This window comes from Bos indicus x Bos taurus, chromosome 23, assembly GCF_003369695.1.
Source record: "Bos indicus x Bos taurus breed Angus x Brahman F1 hybrid chromosome 23, Bos_hybrid_MaternalHap_v2.0, whole genome shotgun sequence".
NCBI lineage: Eukaryota > Metazoa > Chordata > Mammalia > Artiodactyla > Bovidae > Bos > Bos indicus x Bos taurus.
The window spans coordinates 17,234,350-17,248,882 of NC_040098.1; the positions used below are offsets into that span (position 1 = coordinate 17,234,350).

The 14,533-nt window shown below is 43.3% G+C and overlaps 1 pseudogene; it reads right to left on the reverse strand.

Moving 5' to 3' along the window:
• Positions 1–13,616: 13,616 nt before the first annotated feature.
• LOC113881417 lies at positions 13,617–13,899 on the reverse strand (annotated as a pseudogene).
• Between the last annotated feature and the right edge of the window lie 634 nt (positions 13,900–14,533).

Sequence of the window (14,533 nt, forward strand, 5' to 3'; positions counted from 1 at the left end):
TGCAGAGATGCCAAGGTCTGAGTGGGCTGCGAGGAGACGGTCTGCGCCTACCCACCACTGCACCCGGCCTCAATGGGGCTGGGAGAGGGGCTGAGGCTCCCGGGAAGGGGCTGGAGGTTCGCGAAGCGCGCGGCTCCCGTCCCTCCACCCCTATGGGGGCGGGGAGGGGGTGCTGCAGTCGGCGCTGGAACGGCAGCCCTCTGGGGAGGGGTCTCCATCTCCGCTGCGCAGCAGGCCGGGGAGGGAGGTTGCCTAGGAGAGGGGCCGGAACCGGGCGGCGGAGGGGAGGGGAGGGGGCGCGGGTGCCGCCGCGGCGCGCGCTCGCCCCTCCTCGTGCGCCATGACTGTGGAACGTGGTGCCGGGGAGGAGGGCCGGCCGCCGGGGGCCGCCCGGGGCTGCTCGGCATTGGTGCGGAAACCCGAGCCGGGAGCCGCTCCTCGCTCAGTCTCCTCCTCCTCCTCTGCGGGGGAAACCGCTGCACCCGAGCCGAGAGCAGCTGCGAGCAGGGGGCAGGGCGCGGGCTGAAAGGCGAGCCAAGGGTTCAAACCTCGGCGGCGCCAGGGGGGCGAGAGCCGGACAGCCCCCTGGTCCCTCAAAGGCGCAGCCGGCCTTTCGGTCCATCCTGGGACGCCAGCCTTTCCAGGAGGCTTCACGAGTTCAGGGAAACGTGAACCAAAGATGGTTGGGTGGCACAGACCACCTCGAGCCGGGTAGGGGGCATCTCTCTCGTTGAGGTCCCACAAGACAGCGAGTGCTTTTTGCTCCGGAGAAAGTTAAACCATGCGTTTTTCACTATGGGAAAATCGTTGCGCCCGTTCCCCCAAATCTTCGGGCAGCACAAATAAGGTGCTCCCGCTCCCCGGACCTTCGCCACTGTCCCCCACCCCCACCCCGACTCGGGCGCCGGGTGTGGACAGGGCGGGGGAAGGCTATATGGGAGCTTAAAGCATGAGGTCATGGGCAGAGAAGGCTGCTGCCAAAAGCGGCCGAGGTTTTTGTATATTTTGAGGGGTAACGGTTCTCCATCTTCAGCAGTGTTGAGTTCTCCCGCATAACCCTATAAATTCTGGGGCACCTGGGCCAGAGAGCCCCCGAAAGAAGAGGGGGCTCTGCGCTCTTTTCATTCTATGAGCTTTTGGCCGGTGCCCTACCCTTTTAGGGAGCCCTTCCACAGAATCAAAGAAAGTCGAGGGACAGCGCACAGTGTCGAGGGGTTTGAGAAAGATTCTGATTCCTCAGTCGTAGGTCATCTTCCAACCCGATTGCTTTCTGCGATGGCCTCCTGCCCCACCTCCGACCCATTCTTCCTAAGTGTCCAGAAGAATCTTCCTACAACTCCGGACTACACTCCTTCAAACCCCTCCCATTTGCTCTTAGAATAAAGCTCCGAAGCCCCCGCGCGATCTCGCCCCTACAGACCTCCACTCTCACGGCTCCTCCTCCTCTACTGTAAGCAGGGTAGTGCTTCTTTGTTCTGTGGCTGGGGGCGGGGGTAACCCTTCCCCCTCCACCTCTTCTTACTAACTCCTGCTAGACCTTCAGACTCGACTCACTGTCACTACCTCCAAGAAGCCTTCCTAAGGATACAGTCTCAGCTCTAACTCCCTCAGAGAGAAAAGACCCACCCTCGACCTCGCGGCAGCGGGGCTGTGGCCGAAGCTGGCCGCAGTGGCAGCCTTTTTCCAAGTGGAGGAGGAATAGCCAAGCTTGAGCGCCATCACTGACTGGGGACCAGACCTCCTGGGTGGGAGTTGACGAGGACAAAACCTCAAAACACCCTGTTTCCTCAAGAGACCTAGGAAAGGCAGCGGCAGTACCGCCCAGAAACCTCAGCTCCACCACCTCCCACCCCCGGCACACACCCACACTTGTAATGCAGGGAGAGGTCTTTTAATCTAAAACTCCTCCCTGGGGCAGATAAGGAACCTGAGACTTGAAGGGAGTAAGTAACCTGCCTAAGGTCAGTGAGGAAATTGACACCCTGGTCTTTCTTGCTCCTAAGCTAAAAGGAAGGATTGGGGACCTAAAGTATTGCTGCTGCACAGCCTAGGATGCCCGTGTCGCCTTCCAAGGACCCCTACATGCTTAGCCCACTACCAACAGAGGGGTAGTAAGCCCAGTTGTTAGCCGGGCAGGCTCTGACCTTATTAGGCAAGTTACTTAACCCCACTTGGTTCAGTTTTTTGCTTGTAAAATCAGAATGATGGTACCCGCAGTGTAGTGTTTTGTGAAATTTTTATGAGTTTGTACATGTAAAGGCCTTAGAACAGAGTCTAGGCAAGTTCTTGGGTACTTGTGAGTGGGGTTTTTTACCCTCTCTTCCCAAGGACTCTAGAAAATCAGGGCCTCAGAGTCTTCCCATCAAAAACTGCCTAGGGCCTAGTAAACTTTGACAGCACCTATAAATGCACAGACAATACACATTACAAAGGATTTAGTTAGCCAACAGATCCAGCCCTCAACAACCCCAAATCTGGGAGCACTGGTTCTGGACTTTTAGAATGAGTGTCAGAGGGAGGGTGACTAAGGTTAAAATATTACCTGGGATCTTTGAAATCAGTGTCAGGCTGAAATAGTCCCATCCTGGTGCGAAACCTGCCTGAGATGACAGAAGCCTTCCCAGGGCTGCAAAAACTGTAAGGGGACAGGAAGGGAGTATAGCTCACTGGTAGAGCACATGCTTTGCATGTATGAGGCCCCGGGTTTGATCCCTGCCACCTCCAGGCATTGGTTCTGTTTGGGGGCTTCACTGGTGGCTCAAATGGTAAAGAATCCGCCTGCCAATGCAGGAGACACAGGAGATGGGGGTTTGATCCCTGGGTTGGGGAGATCCCTTGGAGACAGAAATGGCAACACACTCCGGTATTCTTGCATGGAGAATCCCATGGACAGAAGAGCCTGGTGGGCCCCAGTCCATGGGGTTGCAAAGAGTTGGTCACCACTGAGCCACTAACACTTTCACTTTCATTATTATTACTATTATTATTGTCATTAGATCTTAGTTTTCCCATTCTCAGCATTTACCCCATGATAAGAGAGGGTTGTTTTTTTCAATGAAATTCATTTTCTTGGAATTTGTTTGATGCATTTATAATGGTTCCAAATTCGAATCAACATTGAGACGTCTCCCTCCTTCCATCTCTACTCCTACCAGTTTTCCCTCTGTGGAAGGTCAGAAGACATGTTCAACTGTTGTCCAGCTGAGGTCTCTGGAGAACTCTTCGGACGCCTATTTAAATTTTTATGTCCAGGGCTTTCTTCTCCAATTCAGGCAGAATCAACCCCCTACTCCCAACCTCTCTACACCTTCAGACTCAATCCTAAACAGGTTTGTAGTAACAGTGATGAAGCACCACTCCTGGACTACTAACAAAAGCAGAAAACTTGTTTGTGATTCTTTCTCCTCCTCTACACTAGAAATAATAGCTAAGGTTTACTGAGTACTTTCTATGTGCCTAGCACTATGCTAAATTCTATATGTGCTTTCTCCTATTTTATCAGCCCCAAACCATCATCATTAATCTTATTTTACAGATGCAGACAGAAGAGGAGGATCAGAGAGATTACGTAACTTGCTCCAGTTTGCATCCAGGCCAACCTGAGCCCAAACACTCCCTTAACCACTAGGCCTTTTGCCTCTCTCCAATGCAGGAAAAACCCTGGTAGCCTGAAGAGGAAGGAGTGAAAAAGAGTTTGGGGACTTAAATTGTGGTTAGTTGCACAGTCGTGTCTGACTCTTTGCGACCCCACGGTCTATACCCTACCAGGCTCCTCTGTCCATGGAATTCTCCAGGCAAGGATACTGGAGTGGGTTGCCATTTCCTTCTCCAGGGGATCTTCCTCACCCAGAGATTGAACCCAGGTCTCCTGCATTGCAGGCGGATTCTTTACCATCTGAGCCACCAGGGAAGCCTTAGGCAGATCTTAATTCAAATTCTGGGTCATGCCCTAAGCAATGAGAACCTGGAAAGATTTCTTAACCCTTCTGAGCCCCAGTTCACCCACCTATGAACTGGGACCATACAATTCTTCCTTGGTCAAATGAAGTGAAAGTCAAATGCCTGTGAATAATGAGTTTTAAAAGGCATAGTAAACCAAATGCAATGTTTAGATCTTGTGTGGCTGTGATTAGAATAAACCAATTGTTTAAAAGACATTGTTGAGACAATCAGGGAAAGAAAATGTCAACTTGATATAGATGTCAAGAAATTATTAATTTTTGTTAGACTTGATGGTATTGTGGTTATGTTTTTTCTTGAGTTCTTATCTTTTCATGCATAATGAAGAATTTAGGATGAAAGTTGTTTTGGATTTATTTTCAAATACTCCAGGCCTCTCTCCCAAACCCAAAAGATAAATACAATAAGATTAGCAAAGTTTGGATAATTGGTGGAACTGTCTATAATACTGTTTATCCTACTTCTGCTGAATGTTTCAAATAAGTCTGAAATAAATTTAAAAATAAAATAAATAATTTAAAGCACTGAAATTTAAAATGATCAGGCTTATTTAATTACTATGAAAGGTTATCAGTAACGATGAACTTTTTTAAAATTGTTGTAATAATACAGTAGTGGCTTATAGGAGATAGGTAAAGATGGCAATTTTGTCACTATAAGACATTTGGAGCAACTCCTGTGTCTGGAAGGTAAACCAGGGAAGGGGCAGAAATGAACATCACAGAGAGCAAAGTAGATAGGTAATTGTTAAGCACCCTCCCCCACTTAACCACACAGAGAACAATGTACAGGAAAGAAAATGGCAGGAATGGGTGATGGAGGAACAGGCACATTAAAATGGGGGGTCAATTTTCCCCCAAACTGTGTGTCTCCATAGAGCCACTTCAAAATTGCATGGATTAGGAATCTGATACCTTGGGCAAAATTCTCAACTCTGTGCATCAGTTCTGTCACCCAGTCCAGAAACGTCCTGAGTTTCCTCATTTGTAGTTTGGGTATAAGACCTCTCAGGCCCTTCCAGCCATCCAGACTAAAAGTCTAAGCAATTCTATTGTTGACTTTCACAAGAGAAGGCTCATTTTTGTGGCCACACTGGTTATTTGCCTAGCTCAAGAACAGACCCCAAATGAATGGAAATGTAGCCGATTCACAAACAAATGAAATGTTTTAGGCCCAATGAACATTCTGTGTATTGTTCTAGGAGTAATTTTTCTATGCTCTGGATTTAAACAGTTGGATTTTTTTTATGACCCCCTTTTGAAATGAAAGTTTGTTCTTGAGAGAAAATTTGCATTTCAGAGAAAAGATGAGACAATATATTTGGTAAATCTTCAAAGAAGTGAACTTTTCTGTATAATACTTTTTATTAAAGGTGACTGTTCAGGAGAGTTTCTTAAAAACTGAGACTTCCCTGGCAGTTAAGTGGTTAGAGCTCTATGCTTCCAACGCATGAGGCTTGGGTTTGATCCCTTATTGGGAGCTAAGATTCCACATGCGGAGTGCATGGCCAAATTTTTTTTAAAAGAATAAAAACTGGGAAAACGAGGCGTGGAGAAATGGGCAGAAAAACACAGAAATCCCACTTCTGCTTCCTGCTCTATCCAAGGCTCTGAGATGCAACATGACCAAATCAATGGACTGTGTGTGTAGAACCCATCAGTGTATACCTTAGAAACCAGTGATACTGCTATATTTAAAATGGATAACTAACAAAGACCTACTGTATAGCACAGGGAACTCTGCTCAGGTAACCTGGCAGCCTGGACAGGAGGTTGAAGGAGAATGGATACATGTATATATATGGCTGAGTCCCTTCACTCTTCACCTGTAACTATCACAACATTCTTAATCGGCTATACCCAACACAAAATAAAAAGCTAAAAAAAAAAAGAAAAGAAACAAGTGATGGATGTAACTCCCACAGTTGTTGAAGAAGGCTCAGTGGTCAAGGGCAAAAAAGCCTGTGGCAAGTTCAAGCAGTGAAACACAAGAGTTGTAGACTATTTCTGAAACTCATGTTTGTTTGCCACCAAAGCAACAAAAGCAAAAAGTCCTGGCACAAGAGGGCTTATGGGACTCCCATTTTGAAACCAATAAGATAGCATGATATGTTGACTGTCACCTTAACCCCCAAGTCTGTTAAAGACGGTGTTGAGAGAGCAGGCCTTACTCAAGACAGGAGGCCTAACTGGTGTTTATTTAGTAATACTAAGAGATCGCTATCTCAGGCAAGTTTCTAGCCAGAGAGAGAAAATAGGTTCCAGACTATGAGACGGTTCTCAGTTTAAGTCTTATTTCCAAGAGAGAGGAGAAAAGGCTAGCCTATTTGGTAGATTCTGTATCTGGTACCAAAAAAAAAAAAAAAACCCCACACATACACACAAAAGCAACACATTGGTTGAAATTCCTGCTAAAAATTCCTGCACCTGCCTAGAAGGCATGCTGGGGAGTCACACATTTCAGCTAGGGTACCAGCCCATGGTGAGTCAGACTCAAGGGTTATGGTGGTGGCCCCCGCTGGTTCGCAAATGAGTGGCTTTTTTCGGTATAACGTTGAGGAAGAAAAAGTAAGTGAATTTCCTACTGGAGATGCAAATCTACTAAAAAAGTTTTAAACTGCACAGTTTTTAAATCTAAATATAGATCACAACTACTGTTCCAGAAGCCCCAATGGAGTCACAATTTTTTTTTTTTAATGGGAAAGAGAACACTTAAGACCTCATATTAGAAAATTAACCTGGCCGGCACACTTCAACAGGTAACAGAGGAGCATTTCGGGTAAGAATTGTTTAAAATAGTGTGCAAGAAGGGCGGGCTTCGTGTATATGCAGCTTGTGTAGTCACATTAGACCCCGCACTTAGAAGGTCCCAGCACTGTTCAATCAAGATGGCGATGGTGGTCGCCATCTTGAAATTCATTGTGGTCTTTGAACGAAAAGTTCTGCGTTTTCATTTTGCTCTGGACCCGGTGGTTTAGATGGTAAAATCTTCTGCTTGCAATGCTGGAGACCCGGGTTCAATCCTCGGGTCAGGAAAATCCCCTGGAGAAGGAAATGGCAACGTACTCCAGTATTCTTGCCTGGAAAATTCCATGGATGGAGGAACCTCGTAGGCTACAGTCCATGGGGTCGCAAAGACTCGGACACGACTGAGCGACTTCGCTTGTGCAGAGCTGAGGGAAACCAGGAGCAGACAACATAGCACCAGAGGACTAAAAGCAGTGTGGAACCTTAAACAAACCCATAAGTCAGAAAGGGCAAGAAAGAGAAATATCTGGAATACAGGGAAGGATGTTGCTGAAGTCATATGTGAGAGGGTTACACAACATTAGTGACTGTCTTCTGTAAGAACACAACACAGAACACACCCACAGTCAACCGGCAGCATGCAAAGAGCACTCTCTGCCCCTGCCCTCTGACCTCCAGCACGTGCCTCCCATTGGCTGAACCCTACAGGAAGTCAGAGACTCTGGAGCCTATTGAAATCCGTATAGGTCAGCCTGCCGGGGTACCGGATATGCTAGGAGAAGGTAAGAGTGAGTTTGGAGAGGGCAGAAAATAGCCAGCTCAGGACTTCTATCTGAAATTTTCAGGATCATGGTTAAGAGTAAATAACACGGAAATGGAAAATTCAAACAGTGAGTTTCAGTAAATGACTTTGTGTTGATTTTTTTTTTTTAAAGGATAGTCATTTGCTAGGCATCATGAAGAGGGTCTTACGTACTTTCAAAGGAAAAACGAGGTAGTCCAAGAATTTTTTTTAAAAAATCAGATGTTTGAAAGAACCATCGTTAAGTGAAGAGAGAAGCCTAAGATTTCAAAATTTTTAGAAACATTCCAGGCCCCAAAGTCGAATTTTGTAGGTAACACCTCACCTTTACTTCTCTCACGCTTAAACCAACATCACAACAAAAAGGTACCTTTGACAGGCACTGGATCCCAAGAATTGCAAGGACCGTTAGGGTTCAAGAGATTCTTTTCACACATGAATAGCCTATACAAAGGGAGTTCATTATGCTGATTTGTAACCATTCCGACTACTCAATTCCTCTGAACATTTTTAGACTATTCAGATCACTTTCAAAAAAGTGCATATCACTGATTAATTCTCATGCCACTCAGAGTTCTTAACTATTCAGATACGGGCTAAACTAAATTTATCCTTTATAATTTCCTTGAAAAACAAAGATTTTTGCTGCAAATGTGAAGAAGACTGCAGGGACACACTTCATCTCTTTTTTAAAAATTGAGGTAAGAGTCACAGAACACAGAATTAAGCATTTTAAAGAACATAGTTCAGTGACACATCTATGTAGTTCCAAACATTTTCATCACCCCAAAGGGAAACACAATACATGTTAAGCAGTCACTCCCCATCCTTCCCTTCCTCTAGGGCCTTGCAACCACTTACCTGCCTTCTGTCTTTAGGTTTACCTATTTTGGATATTTCATATAAATGGAATCATATAAAACGTGACCTTTCCTGTTTGCCTGCTTTCACATAGCAATGTTTTCAAGGTAAATTCATGATGTAGCATGTGTCAATACTCATTCTTTCTTATGGCTGGGTGATATCCCCTTATGTCGGTATTAATATTTTTTCATCAGTTCATCAGTTGATAACATGTGAGTTGTGTTTCCAGCTTTTGGCAATTGTAAATAATGCTGTGGTGAACATGAGTGTATATGTACTTATTTGAACCCAGGTCTCCCGCATTGCAGGCGGATTCTTTACCAGCTGAGCCACAAGGGACGTCCAAGAATACTGAAGTGGGTAGCCTATCCCTTCTCCAGGGCATCTTCCCAACCCAGGAATTGAACCAGGGTCGCTTACACTGCAGGCGGATTCTTTACCAGCTGAACTACCAGGGAAGCCCTACTTATTTGAACACCTATTTTCAGTTTTTTTGGGTATACACATAGGAGTGGAATTGCTGGGTCATATGGCAATTCTGTTTAACTTTTTGAGGAACTGCCAAATTGTTTACACAACCTTTTAAGGGAACTCTGAAACCCTTTTAGAAGCACTCATTTTACAACCACTAGATATCATACCTAGAGTAACTAAGCCCATTCTTGCCTATAAATTAAAACATGGTCCAGAAATTTTTCTATGTGGAAGATACTCCAGTTAGCAGTTGACTTTGGTTCTTATAATGTATTTAGGTTATTGGTTTATAAAGTAATACATGTTCACTACAGAATTTTAAAAAAAACAATAGGATGCAAAAAGAAAACATCATTTGTAACCCACTGTGAACTCTTATGGAGAAGGCAATGGCAACCCACTCCAGTACTCTTGCCTGGAAAATCCCATGGGTGGAGGAGCCTGGTAGGCTGCAGTCCATGGGATCACTAAAGTCGGACACGACTGCGTGACTTCACTTTCATACATTGGAGAAGGAAATGGCAAACCACTCCAGTGTCCTTGCCTGGAGAATCCCAGGGATGGGGGAGCCTGGTGGGCTACCATCTATGGGGTCGCACAGAGTCGGACACGACTGAAGCGACTTAACACCAGCAGCAGCAGTGAACTCTTAATACACACTTTCTTTTTTTACAAAAATAGCCTCAGAGTGCTTATCAATAAATCCAGCCTGAAATAGAAAATGAAATTAAGTCAAAGAATAAAAACAACACAGTAAACCTCTGAATGGTAACAATTTCACATCAGAAAGCACCCCTGTCTAGCTTTTTCAGTTCAACCCGTTGCTCTAAAAACCTGAAGCACGATTGTATGATTGTATAGGATAATTCAATTCAGTTCAGTTGCTCAGTCGTGTCCGACTCTTTGCGACCCCATGGACTGCAGCACACTAGGCTTCCCTGTCCATCATCAACTCCTGGAGCCTGCTCAAACCCGATCCCATCACTTCATGGCAAATAAGTGGGGAAACAGTGACAGACTTTATTTTCTTGGGCTCCAAAATCACTGCAGATAGTGACTGCAGCCATGAAATTAAAAGTTTCTTGCTCCTTGGAAGAAAAGCTATGACCAACCTAGACAGCATATTAAAAAGCAGAGACATTACTCTGAGCCCTGAAGAACTGATGCTTTTGAATTGTTGTGTTGGAGAAGACTCTTAAGAGTCTTAAGGGATCGGATGCCATGATTTTAGGTTTTTGAATGTTGAGTTTTAAACCAACAATAAGTAGGATAATTACTCTTTGAGTTGCTGAGCCTGCATATAGAAGGTGTGGTTTGGGTTTTTTTTGCTGTTGTTGTTTTTTTAAATCTATTTATTGACTTAATATTTATTTTCTCCTTTGGAATTGAGTTGAGAAGAGTGAAGGGACTCAGCCATATATATTGGGTTTCCCTTGTGGCTCAGCTGGTAAAGAACCCACCTGCAATACAGGAGATGTGGGTCTGATCCCTGGGCTGGGAATATCCCCTGGAGAAGGGGAAGGCTGCCTACTCCAGTATTCTGGCCTGGAGAACTCCACGGACTGTGATTGCAAAGAGTCGGACATGAGTGAGTGACTTTCACTTTCACTTTTCACTGAGATCCTATTATATAGCTCATCGGATGAAAAAAACATCAGTAGCGACAAAAGCCTGGCAGTATCTACTGATGGCAAGGCTGTGGAGCCATATATATACATGTATCCATTCTCCTTCAACCTCCTGTCCAGGCTGCCAGTTACCTGAGCAGAGTTCCCTGTGCTATACAGTAGGTCTTTGTTAGTTATCCATTTTAAATATAGCAGTATCACATCAGGGACCATTCTAAAAGCATGGTAATATTATCAGAATTTTTGGTTGTTGCCATTTAATTATTGTTGCCATTTAATTATTTCATCAATAATTTTACTTTTTCTTTACAAGTCTTTAATTATTCAGCAAACACACTGACTGGTTACTACCTGCCAGTTACTATGCTAGGGCTTGGAAATAAAGTAAAAACTACCCTCAGGAGACACGTTAATACTGTAAAATAAGAAAGGTTCTGTGATAAGATATGCACAGGAACTGGGCAAAGCACAGTGGAAGGAATATGGAATTCATATTTAAGGGGCTGATCTAGAAGAGCTGATCACTTAAATCAAACTGAAGTGAATAAAGTGCTTACTTATACTTTTCCTGTAATATTGATATTAAACAGAATTAATTTTAAACCTCAATTATTTTTGTTCCCACCTACAGTAATGTAAAGACTTCCCCGGTGGCTCAGACAGTAAAGTGTGTGTCTACAATGCAGGAGACCTGGGTTCAATCCCTGGGTGGGGAATATCCCCTGGAGAAGGAAATGGTAACCCACTCCAGTACTCTTGACTGGAAAATCCCATGGGCGGAGGAGCTTGGTAGGCTGCAGCCCATGGGGTCGTGAAGAGTTGGACACGACTGAGCGACTTCACTTCACTTCATAGTAATGTAAATTATCCAGAAAGCACTATATTTTAAAATGGCATTGAAACCAAACGAAAGGCATTGGTCATCATTTCCTATCAAGATAGGTATCTTTGGGGGCTTTCCTGGTGGTACAGTGGTTAAGAATCTGCCTTGCAATGCAGGGGACTCTGGTTTGATCCCTGTTCCAGGAAGATCCCATATGCTGTTGAGCAGCTAAGCCCATGTGGCATAGCTACTTCATCTGTGCTCTAGAGCCCTCAAGCCACAACTATTGAAGTCCATGCCCCTAAAGCCCGTGCTCCACAACAAGAGAAGCCACCACAACAGGAAGCCCAAGCACCGAAACTGGAGGGTGGCCCCAGCTCACCACATAGACAAAGCCAGCACACGGCAATGAAGATCCAGACCGGCCGAAAATAGATACATCAATAAATGACAGGTATGGAGGGGCCTGGCAGGCCACAGTGCATGCAGTAGCAAAGAGTCAGATGTGACTTAGCAACTAAACAACTTTTGTTTTAAGGATTATAAGAATTAAACTGTAACAAGATGTTCTCGTTTTTAGTTGGGTTGTTTGCTTTCCTACTATTGAGTTTTGAGAGTTTTTCTAGATACAAGTCCTTTGTTGGGTATATGATTTGAAAATACTTCCCCCCACATCTATAGCTTTCCATTCTCTTGATGTCTTTCACAAAGCAAAAGGTTTTCATTTTAATAAAGTCCAATTTGTCCATTTTTTTCTTTTCTGGGTTGTGCTTTTGATATCAAGTCTAAGAAAGCTCCCTGATCCCAAGTCATGAACATTTCTACTCTATTTTCTTGTGAAAGTTTTATAGTTTTACAGTTTACATCTATGATCTATTTTTCAATGAAGTGTGAGATTGAGGTCAAGATTTTTTTGACTTTAGCTTCTTGTGGCATACTTTTGCATTTGGATGTTCAGTTATTCCAACATCATATGTTGAATAGACTATCTTTTAACCATTGAATTGCTGTTTTACCTTTGTCAGTAATTGACATTTTCTGACTCAGTTGTTTGATACAGACTGATCCATTGGTCTCTGCCTCTATCCCTCCACCCGCACCACAGCATCTTTTTGTTATTTTATCTTTAAACTTTACAATATTGTATTAGTTTTGCCAAATATCTAAATGAATCCGCCACAGGTATACATGTGTTCCCCATCCTGAACCCTCCTCCCTCCTCCTTCCCCATACCATCCCTCTGGGTCGTCCCAGTGCACCAGCCCCAAGCATCCAGTATCGTGCATCGAACCTGGACTGGCAACTCGTTTCATACATGATATTATATATGTTTCAATGCCATTCTCCCAAATCTTCCCATCCTCTCCCTCTCCAACAGAGTCCATAAGACTGTTCTATACATCAGTGTCTCTTTTGCTGTCTCGTACACAGGGTTATTGTTACCATCTTTCTAAATTCCATATATATGCATTAGTGTACTGTATTGGTGTTTTTCTTTCTGGCTTACTTCACTCTGTATAATAGGCTCCAGTTTCATCCACCTTATTAGAACAGAATCTTGATTATTCTTCCTTTATACTAAGTTTTAAAATTGGGTAGACTGATTTCTCCTACTTGATCCTTCTTTTTCAAAATTGTGTTGCCTATTCTGCTCCCTTCCCCTTTCCAAATAAATGTAAGAACCAGCTTGTCTATATCTGCAGAAATCTTACTTTTGATTAGACTTTTGATTGGAATTGTATTAAATCTATTGATTTCTTGGAGAAAATTGGCATGTTCAACTAAATTGGATCTTCCAATCCATGAATCCAGTATGTTTCTCCATTTATTTATGTCCTTTGATATCTTTCTTTAGTGTTTATAGTTGTCAGCATGCAGATCCTGAACAAGTTTTGTTAAATTTATATTTAAGTATTTCTCTTTTAAATTTTTTAAATGAAATATATTTTGAATTTTGATTTCTGAATTGTTTAAACATATAGAAATATAATCGTTTTGTGAATTAGCCTTATCTCTTATAGTTGTGCTAACTTCATTTTTTAAAAAAATATTTATTTTTATTTATTTATTTGGCTGCACAGGGTCTTTTGTGGCATGTGGGATCTAGTTCCCCCACCAGGGATCAAACCAAGGGCGTCAGCATTGAGAGCTCAGAGTCTTAGCCACTGGACCACCAGGGGAGTCCCTTCATTTGTTAATCTAAGAGTTTTTAGTAAATTACTTGGGATTTTCTATGTAGAAAATCATGTCATCTACAAATACACAATATTCTTTATTTTTTCTGTATCCAAAATGTGTTTATTGGGATGGTTTCCCATTCATCCTGATACAGGGTATTTTAAGTGCTGCTTCCATCTGAAGAAGCATCCTTCTGTAAGCCTTGCTTTTCCTCCTATAGGCTGGCAGAGGACAATAGAGCAGCCAAACTATGATTTGTGCATGGCTAAAGATAGTGGTGATTTTAAAGCATCCTGGGCATTTCACATCCATGAAATACAAATTGGAGCTCTGCATCAGGCACTTCTTCCTGTGTTTCCTCTTTTCCACTTCTGGAGAGGGATGAAGGTGATCCTTTGCGAAAGTCACGTTCTCATGGGGAGGTCGTCACTGCCAGAAAGGCCATATTTTCTTTCATATGCTTTTGTATGCCTTTTATTGCTACTTTCTCTGACTTACTGCACTGACTAGGACTTCCTGTATTACACTGAATAGGAGTGATGAAAGGACATCTTTGCTTTGTTCCTGATATTAGGGGAAAGCATTCAGTATTTCACCATTAAACATTACATTAACTGTAGGTATTTTGTAGATGGCCTTTATCAAATTAAGGAAATTTCCTTCTATTTCTATATCGCTGAGAGTTTTTATCATGAATGGATGCTGGATGACTTCAAATGCTTTTTCTGCATTGTTGGATATACTCAAGTCATTTTTCCTCTTTAGTTTTTTAATATGGTGAATTACACTGATTGATTTTTATATTTGGAGCCAGTCATGCATGTCTAGGATAAATCCCACTTGGTCATGGAGTAGTAGTCTTTTTATATATTGCTAGATTTGATTTTCTAGTTTTTTGTTGTTGTTGCTGTTTCACGATTTTTGTGTACTGTTCATGAGGGATAGTGGTCTATAATTTTCTCTTCTTGTACTGTCTTTGTCTAGTTTTTTTGGTATCAAGGCAATTCTAGCCTCATAAAATGGGTTGGGAAGTGTTCCTTTCCCTTCCCTTCTGTTT